This window comes from Typopeltis vanoorti, chromosome 22, assembly GCF_054136105.1.
Source record: "Typopeltis vanoorti isolate ZY-2024b chromosome 22, IOZ_Tvanoo_1.0, whole genome shotgun sequence".
NCBI lineage: Eukaryota > Metazoa > Arthropoda > Arachnida > Uropygi > Thelyphonidae > Typopeltis > Typopeltis vanoorti.
In genome coordinates, this window is record NC_143570.1 from 60274270 (window position 1) to 60287799 (window position 13530).

Sequence of the window (13530 nt, forward strand, 5' to 3'; positions counted from 1 at the left end):
AAATATATGTTAAAGATACCAAGCAAATTTAAACCTGGTTTTACTCCATTTCCCAAGTAAGCAAACAGACTAAAAGTCAAGTTTGCGCCTGCAATTGATGCAAGTCTAACTGATCCCACAGGTAGTGCAGGAACAGGGCAACTCGTGGCAAAGGTGGAACAAGCTCCGATCACTAATCTTAATATTTACCTTTAATGCCAAAAACACATCTCCAAGAAGGGGATGTATGATGTTTTGTATTAAAGGCAAGGGGCCACTACCCAGACCGGTTTCGACCTTTATTGAGGTCTCGTCAGTGGGAGCTAGGCTTAGAAATACCAAGATTTAGTAATACAGAGCTTGTAAGTATTTCGCCAAAACAAGTTACCATAAGGTGTTTTAACCTTATTAAATAAAAATCTCTGGAGGAGATATAAATGTAGAAAGTATTTTTACCTTGGGTATAAATATATGTTAAAGATACCAAGCAAATTTAAACCTGGTTTTACTCCATTTCTTAAGTAAGCAGAAATGGAGTAAAACCAGGTTTAAATTTGCTTGGTATCTTTAACATATATTTATACCCAAGGTAAAAATACTTTCTACATTTATATCTCCTCCAGAGATTTTTATTTAATAAGGTTAAAACACCTTATGGTAACTTGTTTTGGCGAAATACTTACAAGCTCTGTATTACTAAATCTTGGTATTTCTAAGCCTAGCTCCCACTGACGAGACCTCAATAAAGGTCGAAACCGGTCTGGGTAGTGGCCCCTTGCCTTTAATACAAAACATCATACATCCCCTTCTTGGAGATGTGTTTTTGGCATTAAAGGTAAATATTAAGATTAGTGATCGGAGCTTGTTCCACCTTTGCCACGAGTTGCCCTGTTCCTGCACTACCTGTGGGATCAGTTAGACTTGCATCAATTGCAGGCGCAAACTTGACTTTTAGTCTGTTTGCTTACTTGGGAAATGGAGTAAAACCAGGTTTAAATTTGCTTGGTATCTTTAACATATATTTATACCCAAGGTAAAAATACTTTCTACATATATATATATATATATATATATAATAAGCTAATGCCTTTTTATTCCCTTATAGAAAGTAGGCGAAGACTTTTAACTCTGTCCAGTCGGTTGATATTGCTCTGTGGAGACTACTAAAATGTGGTGACGTTCATATCCACAAACTATGCAGTTAGAGCAGCAGCCTTATGCAGAGCGCATTGTCTTGCTGAAAGAGAATGGTCAATTCTGTAGAAACGACGCAAAGTAGGAAGCATTGCTTTTTGCAGCATGTTCAGATACCTCGGAGTTTCAGTGTTCGCAGCGTCACAAACAGAGGTCCTAGGTCAAACCAGGAAACACAATACCATATCATCACACAGCCAGCTCCGAATTTCATAGTTAGGGTTATATACTCTGGTAAGAGACATTTGCCGGGAATCTGCCACAGTCACACTCGTTCATTTGCTCGGCAGAGAGTGTAGCGTGATTCATCACTCCATATCACAGATTTCCAAACTGTGAGCTCCCATTATACACCCTCTTTGTACCACTGAAGACGATGCCGTATGTTGGTTCGGGTAATGTGGTGCTGGCATATTGCAGTCATACCATGGAAACCAATAATGTGAACTCCGGTTCTGAATGTTTTTGTGCAGATTCGTGTTCCAGTAGATGGCCGGAACTCTTCATTCAACATGTTAGTCGAAGAATGCCGGTTTTTACATATTGTTATTCGTAGCACCCTAAGGTCAGTCATCTCCGTGAGTATGGTGGGTCGTCCACTGCGGGTGGCACTTGCAGTTGACACCCTGTTCGTCCATCTCAATATAGTATCACTGATTTCTGATATAGAATGGCCTAATTTTTCAAATAGATAGGCTTGATATGGCATCCTATCACAACCCCTCTTTCAAACTCCTTGAGTTCCCTTCTTGCAGCCATTTCATTCGCACACAGTTACATTGATTTATGATCATTGTATTCCTCCAATTTACTGGCTACGAACATGACTCCTTAGATGGCATAATGCACCTTGCCCATGGGGTGTCTGTTACCCTCTTTCTGAACACAGTGAGTCTTGTGACTCCGTGGAAGTGAAGGAAATAATAATAAATAAATAATAAACATACACACTTTCAGTAATTTTTGTAAATAGAATCGATATATTCAGGACTGTAATCTTACATGAAACAAGAGTTGACTTGAGGATATACTTTATTAGTTGTATACAGTTAGTTAGCATATGTCATTCATCCAGGCATAATGGCATTCCCAAGGTACAAAGTACTGTCTTAAAATTTATGAAATTGATGCAGTGCCATAGCTAGAGCTTTGGCCGCCTGGGGCGGTCCCTGAGTTTACCGCCCCTCTTAATACACACCAAAAATACTAAAAAAAAAAAATCAAAATGATATATAGGGAATTAAATTAAAACACCATGTTCATTTTTGAAGTAAAACTTTAATTCCAACATTCTAAAATGTTATTTTTATTGATTTTCCTTTAGCAAAATCATCGATGACATTGTCAAAGTCTATTCCATCACTTAGTTGCTCTTCTATAGACAGTATGGTAAGATTTCTTAAACGCAAAGTGCCGCGCGGGGCGGACCTCCCCCTCACCCTCCCCTAGCTACGTCCCTGAATTGATGACTTAGTCATTTATAAAGCAACTCAAAGGTGGAAGTAACTAAAGGAATCCTAATCTCCTTGACCTTTGTGTAGCTTTATGAAATTGCGCAAAAAAAGTCAAGAGAAAGTGGTGGTATATCAACTCTAGAGGGATAAATCTTGCATATTCGTTTTGGAGAATAAAAGCGTTAGCCAATTTCTTTTTATTTATTTAAGATTAAGGATAGTTTGAAATGCACTACACACCATTCTGGTCGAGCGTCAACTTCGCGAAGGGGAGAAAACTGTCCTTTTCAGGGACTTCATTCATTTCGAAAGAGTGATTATCATTTATATGGTGGACTGAATATACTTATGACAGCTACCACAGCACTTCTCCTCTGAATGAGCATGTTTTTGCATAATATCTCTCGAGTACGATTTATTATTATTATTATTATTATTATTATTATTATTATTATTAATATTATTATTATTTTATTCACATAATTGATACACAGTCAAAACAAGATATCATATAAACAAAAATTTGACTGGTGATATAGAACAATTCAGATTCTACCCAAGAATCTAAGAATAGTCCGTCAGATAGCGTCGTAAAATATGGACTGTTGCAAATAATGCTGTTTTTATAGGTCATATGGGATCTCTTCGTTGATGTTTAATTGCTGTAAATAGTTGGATAGTTTCTTTGAAGTTGCACCAAGTGCACCGATAACTATTGGGATTACTTTGGTGTGTTTAAGCCACAGTCGGCCAATTTCGATTGCCAGATCTCGATATTTAGTAATGTTTTCCAGTTCTTTGTTGTTAATGTTGTTATCACTGGGTACTGCGATATCAATAATCCAAACTTGTCGATGTTCGATAATTGTGATGTCAGGTCTATTTTGTTCCAAATGCCGATCAGTTTGTATTCTAAAGTCGCAAAGAATTTTTGCTGTTTCATTTTCCAATACAGTCTCTATTTTATGCTGCCACCAGTTATCAGAAGTAGGAAAGGAATATTTTTTGCATACATACTAATGAATTATTTTGGCCACTTGTTCATGGCGGTATTTATAGTCAGTTTGAGCTATTTTGCTGCAGGCACTGATTAGATGTTCTACAGTCTCATCTTTCTGATCGCATAATCTGTATTTGCTGTTATTATTGATGCTCAAAATTTTTGCTTTGATTGCATTAGTTTGTAATGTCTGTTCTTGGGCTACTAGAATAAATCCTTCTGTTTCTTTTTAAATGTATCCGTATTGTAGCCACGTCTTGTTCACATCAATTTTGTCTTCAGTATCTCGAAGAAAGTGGCCATGCAAGGGTTTATTTTTCCAGCGCACATATCAGTTATTATTTTGTTGTTCCTCTTTTAATCGTATTCTTTTCCTGTTGCTTTTAGAATGCCGTCTTGTGTAATTGCTTGAAGCAGTGGCTCAGAGCTATTGTCGATGCAAGTTATTAAACTAATTTCTTCTTCTTCTTCTTTCACAGTCTGTCTCACTTGCAGCAGACCCCGTCCACCTATTCTCCTCGATAGGTACAACCGGTCAACATCACTTCGTGGATGTAATGCATGATGCATAGTCGTTAGTTTTCTAGTTTTGCGATCCAGTTTGTCCAGTTCTTCTTTTGTCCAATCTATTATGCCAGCTATGTATCGGATCACTGGTATAGCCCAAGAATTCATTGCTGTAATTGTGTCTAATCCATTTAGTTTTGTTTTCAGAATATTTCTAACTCTTTTGGTGTATTATGATGCTGCCTGTTGTTTAATTTCGAGTGGAGAATATCATTGGCTTCTAATATTCCTAGGTATTTAGTGTTCGTCCGCTAAAATTGCTTTTATATATTTCTCTTGATCAATTAAAACTGCTAGTGTCATTAATTTTTTTTTTTCGTTTAATAGATAAAATTGCGCATTTATCTAAACCAAATTCCTTTTGATGTCCTGAGTGAAAATACGAACTGTGTTCAATAAAGAGTCTATTTGCTGGGTTGATTTTCCATATAACTTCAAGTCATCCATATACAAGAGATAGCAAATTTTAATGTTACATTTAGGATTTTCATATTCAAGTTTTGTTTTCTTCAGAATGAGATAAAGATTGAAAAGCAATGGTAACAAGGAATTACCTTGGAAAATTCCACGTTTAATGCTGATATCTCCAAATCGTTCATTATTCAGTATTAAAGTTGTTTTCCATGATTTCATAGCAGCAGCAAGAAACGAACATATGTTTTTGCTAATTTCAAAATATATTTTGTGATTTTAGGATCCAGGAGTGTGGGAGGGATTCGAATGCTTTCTTGTAGTCTATCAATGTCATGTTTAAGTTCGTTTTTCGTCTTTTTGAGATTCTGAGAATCATTTCATTAATAAGGATCTGGTCTTTTGTTCCTCTGGATTTTTTAAAATTGTCTTTTTGTTCAATCGGATAAATCTGATTATCTGATAAGTAGTGGTATATGCTATGATTGCAGTAAAGAGCTTAAGCATTGTTGATAGGCATGTTATTGGACGATAGTTACTTGGGTCTGCACCCTTATCTTTCATGAAGAGAAAAGTGCGCCCAGATATCATCCAGTCTTCCACTGAGCATGACGACAACAAATAACGAAATTGTTGCGCCATTCGATCATGTAGACTGGTTAGATGTTTTAACCAAAATCCATGTAGTTCGTCTTTGCCAAGTGCGCTCTAGTTTTTTAATTTTCTAGCTTGAGCACTAGCCATTTCTTTAGTGATAATGATAATTCTGCATTTTTTTGTTTCATTTCTGACTTTATTTTCTTAATCGATGAGGCATCTTTATTGTGTTCATTATCCCAGATTCCAAAATTTGAGTGTTTCTTCTTTTCCTGGTGAATGATGGTTTGCCTTTGTATTTCTCTGGAGAGACTGAAAGAGCTGACATTGGTTCTGTCGAAATTGCATAGTTTGTACATATTGGTTTATTCTTGCTTCGTATCTTTAAATTTTTGTGCAGTCGCTGTTATTCTTTGTTTTAGCTCTTCGGTAAATTCAGTAATTGTTTTGTTGGCCAAATTATGTGTTAATCGGTTTATGTTTGATGTTATTATTTTTCAGCTGTCCTTCTTTAAAACTCTTTAAGTTGCTCAGATCAGCTCGAAGTTTGTTGACTTTTCGTTCTAACCGGATTTTCCATGGTGCTGATTGTTTCATCCTCGGCTTTTGATCTTTCGGTTTGCAACCAAGCTTCACTGAAATGATATAGGCTGCGCTGAATAGGAGCTGATTTGTTTCCTTTATACTGTTGGTTATGATGGTTTCAATTACAGCATTTGCGTCAAAGAGCGGCTGTTTTAGCTTAAAGTTTTGTAAAGCTTTTAATGGTGGTAGTCTTATATGGTCATTTATGGAGTTCATATGTTCCAATATCCCTGTCTTCATTTTACACTGGCCTTCTGTCCAAACATTCTGAGGTATGCCATCAGCTTGATGTTTACTGAGTTGAATTCGAAAGTTTGATTTAGCTACCTCCTGATGATCTGCTGTTACTGAAGTTGTTGGTTTATTACGTAACTCTTGCAGCTCAAGTTCAGAAAATATTTTGCTATGGAAAATGAAATTCTTTTGGTACACGAGTCTTTGTTCTGTTATTGCAGATTCTGGGAATTTTTGTTTCCAAAATAAATGCATACGCTTTCTGAAACCTCGTTTTCTGGTGTTGATCTGTAAAAACATTTCATAACTTCTCTGTTTACTTCTACAGTCTATTTTTTACGTTTGGTTTCTTCCAGTTGCTTTTCAGTTTCCTGCCCTGATTGCCCAGCAAGGAGAGCTGGGTCCTGTAACCCACTTGTCGCCTGATGGCCAGGATCCCCAACATCTGCCGCAGTCCTTGATGACCCAGGCGTCGACTGATCCGGTATGGATCTCTTCTTCCTTTTCACTATTAAGATGGGTGATGGAACACTATTATTCTGGCTCCTCAGTTGAGACCTGTCTGACAAGGGTAGCCCTGCTGGCAGTTATGCTACCGCTAGAATAGCTCTCAACATCACTGAAGCACGCAAGCCCCACCGCCACGACAAGGCCGTGTTCCTTTGGGGGATTATTATTATGTGACACCTCCAGGGAGTCTAAAGACTCATCAAGGGAGAGTGTGCCAGCAGCAACGAACGATTAACTCCTTCCAACTACTAACTGCGCTCAAACTTGCTTAACGTTTTTCGTGAGCCATTAGTAGCAGAATTTCTTGCATACCTAGTGCCTTCGGACTTTTACACTGATTTTTATTCAAAAAAAAAGTGTAGAATTCATTGCTATAGAAGAGGTTCAACATGAATTGCTGTCCGTACTGAAGATCCCTCGTTGGGAACATCGGAAGAACTCGCACAATGGTCTCTATTGCAGGAACAAAACATTTACCGGTAAACTGTTAGAATTGCATCTCGTAAGATCGTACACAAGTAAATCCCGAAACTTTTGAATTGCCAGCAAAGGTTGCTCGATTGGTAGAACCTCTGCAACTAATGGCTCACGCAAAAAGTAAAGCAAGTTTGAACGCGGTTAGTAGTTGGAAGGGGTCAATCATTCGATGAGACTTTGGACTCCCTGGAGGTGTCACATAATAATAATAAATAATAATAATTTCGTAACTTAACATTAGAGTATTGCAGAATTTCTTTTAATTTTATTTAAATGGAGAGGGCGCTGTTATTTAATCATGACAGTAAAAATTGTCAATATAAACATCTGCAGTCGCTAAGATTTTTGAGTGTATTTGTTATTGTTCGTTTTGTTTTGATGTTTCTATTTATGTAATTTTAGATTCAATTCAATATTTTGAAGTACTTTATGTTTATATAAATAAAAGTTCATTAAAATTTTCACTTTGGGCTTCCAAAAATTGTGATTTGAGTTATAATAAACGGCCTTGTGTCATCCGACTCTTAAATTATTAATATTAATCTGTGGTTTCATTTGGAAATGTGTTTATGAAGATAATCGAAGTTTAGTTTAATATTTGGTGAGTAGCATAAAATACAAATTTTAGTTTCTATTTCAGTGAGTTTCAGTTTTAATAAGTTTCCCTTACTGAATATGTACTCCCATTAATAGTTTTGGTTAGTATTAATAATAAATTATTTTATAGGTACTTTAAGGATCATATTAACTTTTATGCATAAAAACATATATTTTATACCATCCATGCACACATTGTAGTTTTTAAAATTACAGGTTTATTTAGTTTACTCATCCCCTACAAACCCCTATTTTATCAGTTAATAGTACTAGTGTGTATATCACCATTGGTTATAGAGGTACAGTTTCCATCTATCCCCACAGTCTCAGTTAGAACACCCTTGAGTGCTGTGATTGGGAACTAAGCTTTGAGTCCTCTCTGTAATGGATATTACAGAGAGAGGACTCAAATGGATATGCTTGTGATCAGGGCCACACCAACCCAAGGGTTCATCACACCTGGGCAGCAACTGATATTTTATTTATTGTAAGTAAATGCTACATGCAATTTCTTTTAGTTATTTTTTTAAGGGGTGGCCAATAAAAATTTGCACCCGGGTGGCAAATACCCTTGGTGCCCTCCTGCTTTTTGATGTAGTGTTCTATATTGCCATGAGTGGTAATTTTGAATATTTTCTACTTGCTATTATAGTATATTATAGTAAGTTTCTGCATTGACTTCAGCTGAATCTTTAACATAATTACTTTTTCAGCGTGCTGTCCAAAACTCAGAGCTATCATGCTCACCTAGAACAGGCTTTGACAAACATCCATCCGCGGTTTAATTTGAACCCATAATCTGATGGTCGGAGAGCAGGTATGCTATCCACTTAGTCAATCAGGTTGACAGGTGCTGATGATTTTGCATAAACTGCATACTTAGTTTGTGGAATTACTCTTGTACCTCATCAGTTCTTTTCTCACTACTAATTCCTCTTATTTATAAAACATCTTTTACCATATCTTTGATACCTCCATTACAGAGTTAAAAGAATAATGTTCACTTTCCCCAAAAAATTATGTTATATTATTTGAATTTGTTCAAATCTTGTCAAGAATGTGAAGAGCATTTGAAAAATGTCTAGGCACTGGAGATGTAAGGATTTTCTTTATCTCTCAGAAAGGCACCTTTTCATCCCCCCCCCCCATTCATAAAATGTGCATGATGAACAGAGAACATCTATCTTTGATAGATGTGGTATACATATTTCATGGTATTACTTGATATTAATCTAAATAAACCACCTACTATGTGTGCAAACCAGTGGCACAATAATCTTGTTGTCGTTCTGCAAGCTAGGTTTTTCTAAAGCAGTTTTTCTTTTGTTTAGTAGAGTGCATTGCCACTCCCCATTTATAATCAGATTTTGATAAAGATTTTTAAGGAAACGTTTTATGAAATTGAATATAGGAATGGTTATGGGAAAATGACCTGGGAATTGACTAAAAGTGGACCTTGCAGAAGATATTTATTGGAATTAGAACAATTAAAAGCATGAATGAAAAACCCAGGGGTGCTTAAGGATCAAAGCTGTATAACTGAGAGGAAACCTCCACATAGCCTTTAAAGGAATGCAGAGAACCGACCAGGGCTTCTGACCGCATGTCCAATCCTCACCTTCTCGTGGTGCACCCTGTTGGGTATCTACTTTGATACTGAACGAACGAGGATGGGCTGGCAATTTGGGATTTAGCCGACCAAATTGTATTCTTATTGGTTAAACCAAAATAAAAAACGACGGTACAACATGACAAAATTTCGTGCCGGCTGGGGCGTCGCCTGGTTAAACAAGGCCCCCGTTGTTTTCGCCAGGGAACCAGGGCGAACAGCGAAAAGTCAGCTACTGGAACAAATCTGAAAACAAACCCCAACTCAACATCACCAGAGTTAAAGATCGGTACTATCAACGTAAGAAGCCTGAATGGCAAAGAAATGTAGCTAGCTGAGGAATTAGATAAGTACCAGGTCGACATAATAGGGGTGACTGAAACAAAAAAAGACCAAAAATGGTGAGATCTTTCTGAGCAATAAATACAAAATGTTATATTCAGGCAATGACAAGCTAGGAAAAGAAGGAGTAGCCATAGTATTCAACACAAAATAAGAGGCTAATCTTCTTGAATTAGTCTAGGTGTGCCATATTATGAAAGAGGTTGAAAATCACTGAAGTAGAGTGATGTGGGCAAATAAAAGAACTGGGAATTGGACAATGAGACTTATTTGTGCCTATTGTCCCACAGAAGGTTCTACTAAGGTAGAAGTGGAGGAATTTTTTGACGCTTTAGAAAACGCACCTGACACAATGAAAAAGGAAAAGTTGGTCCTTGTTGGGGATCTAAATAGCAGAGTAGGAAATGATTGTGAGACATACAAAAATATTTTGGGAAAATTTGGAGAAAAGAGCAAAGCTAATAATAATGGCAAATATCTGTTGGATTTCTGCTCAGGACATGGACTGGTTATTACTAACACCATGTTCCAACATAAAAATGTGCACAAATTCACATGGAGAGAAGAGGCTAGGAATAAGAAAAGTCTCATTGACTATGTTATTGTTGATAGTGATGTTTTCTCCCTGGTGCAGGACACCAGAGTGTACAGAGGATATGAAATTGGAAGTGATCACTATTTAGTCTTGAGCAGGATAAAATTGAATTTCATATTGAAAAGAATAACATGTAAGAAAGTTTTAAAGCGAATAAAAGTTGAGCAGCTCTTAGACGTGAACTGTAGACTAAAATACAGAAAGATTATTGAAAAGAAATTGAAAGAGTTTCAGAACAGGAATCAAACCTTGGAGATTCAGTGGCAAACTCTGAAGAAAACATTGATTGATTTTGCCAGAGAGGCATGTGGTGAGGTTGTGTGCAAGGATAAAAAAATCATAACTCCCTGGTGGACACAGGAAGTTAAAGAGGCAGTGAATAAAAAGAAGAAAGCATATCGAAAGTTCCTGGTAAATAAGTCAGCTTTGTCTCTTACAGAATACAGAGTCAAATGAAAGAAAGCTAAACAGTGTGTAAAACTAGCTAAACAAAAGTCATGGGAGGACTTTGGCAAGAATATAGAAAATAAATATCAAGAAGGTGGCAAAATATTCTGGAGGTTGTTGAAGAAGCTTAGGAATGGAGGAAAGAGTGCTGTAAAAGGAGTTAGAGATGATAAAGGTGACATGAAAACAGGAGAAAAAGATATCCTGAAGTATGGAGTAATTACTTTAAAAAACTGCTAAATGAATCAAGCAGTTATGACAGCACAGTGATAAAAAACACTGACCAGGCATGCAGTGAGGAATACATATCCATACTTGAAGTAGAAAAAGCCATCAAAGGCTTGAAATGTGGAAAGGCAGCAGGAGTAGATGATATTCGACCAGTAATGCTGAAGTATGGTGGTATAAGAGTCTTACAGTGGCTGCACTGCATAGTTCAGAAATCCTGGACAGAGGGACGAATTCCTGATGATTGGAGTAGAGCTCTCATAGTACCCATATATAAAGAGGGAAATACAACTGAATGTGAGAATTACAGAGGTATTTCCCTACTGAGTGTTCCTGGCAAGATCTATGCAAGTATACTTGAGAAACGGTTGAGAAGAATTGTGGAAGAAAAGCTTGGTGAAGAACAAGCTGGATTCAGGCCAAATAGAGGCTGTCAGGATCAGATCTTTACTTTACGACAAATAGTCGAGAAAGCATGGGAATATAACAAAGATCTGTATTTAAGTTTTGTTGATTTGGAAAAGGCATATGACAAGGTGCCAAGAGAGAAGCTATTTAATACGCTGCAGTTATATGGTGTCAATGGGGCATTATATCAAGCAATACTTAGTCTTTATTTGAGTTGTAAGTCAGCAGTTAGAATTGAAGGAAGTACAGGAAGATGGTTTAATGTTAAATCTGGTGTGAGACAAGGATGTACATTATCTTCTCTGTTATTCATTATCTATATGGATCACATTATGAAGGAAAGTGGTATTAAACCTGATATCAAAATTGGAGATGTTAATGTCAGCTCTTTGCTTTATGCGGATGATGTTATACTTCTAAATAAGATTCTCTGACTAAAATCAATTGCTGTTGTAATAGATATGGTATGAAGGTCAGCAATAAAAAGACAAAGACAATGAAAATAGGCAGAATCATTGAAAATGTCAACTGTGTTGTGAATGGAGAACCTGTGGAACAAGTAAACATTTCAGCTACTCAGGCACGATTTTTACTGAAGATGGTAAATTAAATATAGAAATAGACAACAGAATCAGCAAAGCTGGTATGGTGGGAAGTCAATTGAATAAATTCATATGGAATAAGAGAGAAATTAGTCGGAACACTAAATTAGCTGTATACAAGACAGTGTTCAAACCAGTGTTAACTTATGGATCTGAGAGCTGGGTCAGAAGTAAAACACTTGACCAAAGACTAGAGACCGCAGATATGAGAGTCCTGAGAGAGATTAGAGGTGTGAACAGATGGCATCAATGGCAATATCATATTAAAAATGAGGATATTAGGAATGAACTTGACATTGTCAGCATCCAGGAATGCATTAGCAGAGCTAATCTCAGGTGGTATGGTCACTTAAATAGAATGGGAGAGGAAAGATTAGCAAAACAAGTGTTCTCTGCCAGGTTGGCAGGAAAACGACCCAGAGGAAGACCAAGATATAGGTGGATTGATACGGTACAAAGTGCCTTAGACGATAGAAATATAAGATCTGATAATGTTGGAGTCTTGACAAGTAACAGACTGATTTGGAGGAAAATTATAGATAGGAAGTTAGTAATGATATAATTTTTTCATGTAGTACTGTCATATCCTGTACACCCCATGAGGGTACATGGCAGGAATTTGATGATGATGAAAAACCCAGCTGAATGTGGATGGTATGCAGGTGGTGGATGCAGAAGATTGTTCAGGTAACGAATTCCCACTTTGCTAAGATCAATCAACTAGGTGTACATGTGGAGCTTATTGCTAATCTACATTTGAAATATCTAAATCCTCTATATAATTTTTTGCATAAACTGAATGAGTTTGACTAAGGGTTGATCTGATTTCAGGACAGATGCTAATTCATTCCATGGTCAGTTAGCATCTGTTCAGTAGAACTGGTCGTGCAGTTGATGTAGCTGTATAACTTGTCTCAGCACAGAAGAGTCTACAGGCATGGAAAGAATGTGTGATTATCTTATTGCACAAGGGAGATGCAAAGATTGCTGGATCTAACTATTGACCAGCAGCATTACGTGCCCATTTTGGTTGGGTGTGCTGTCATGTGGCTTATGCAACCTATTCTATTCCTTCACTCATACGGCTAGTTGGGATAGCTATATGCTGCCGTACTAGGGAAATTATTATGAGCAAGGTGACTTCCTTGCCGTAGTAATTTTATGACTGTAGCCGTGTGTGTGTGTGTGTTCGTTCGTTCATGGGACCGGTTTGCCTGTTTTGAGGGATGAGAAAAACTTGAGTTACTGGGAGAAAAAACCCTTCACCTCCATATGAGACAGGTTAACTCACGTTTAGTCGAAAGAGACCAGATAAAAGTTCCTCACGTCGCTGAAGGGAATCAAACCCAGGTCTTTTCTGACCAAAGGGCTTTGTCGATACTGACTGAACTATGGAGGCTCCTTATGCAATCCATGCTACTAAATTCACATCAATTGGCCATGTTTTTGTCTGCATAATGAGTTTTGAGTGTGCATAGCACATCAGTGCTCATCTTAATTGGTCCAATTCAATTTTAGTTCAATTTCAATTGTAGGGTAACTTTGAATACAATCAACCCTCGACTTACGTTGGGGATCCATTCCATCCGGCAGGATGCAAGTCGGTCAGACATAAGTTGATACGTTAAATCAACAGAGTTATAGAGGTTAGGGACTTAATGGTAATAAGTATCCTTTTAAACCTTATAAAACTG

At 37.1% G+C, this 13530-nt stretch overlaps 1 protein-coding gene across 3 annotated transcripts in view; it reads left to right on the forward strand.

Annotated features, from left to right (window-relative positions):
* Positions 1-7355: 7355 nt before the first annotated feature.
* Positions 7356-13530, forward strand: part of Yod1 (Yod1 deubiquitinase) — a 45302-nt gene continuing 39127 nt past the window's right edge. For all 3 annotated transcript variants that reach the window (XM_090412154.1, XM_090412155.1, XM_090412153.1), the window contains exon 1: positions 7356-7609. The gene's annotated coding sequence lies outside the window, so the exon portion shown is untranslated. The remainder of the gene's footprint in view (positions 7610-13530) is intronic.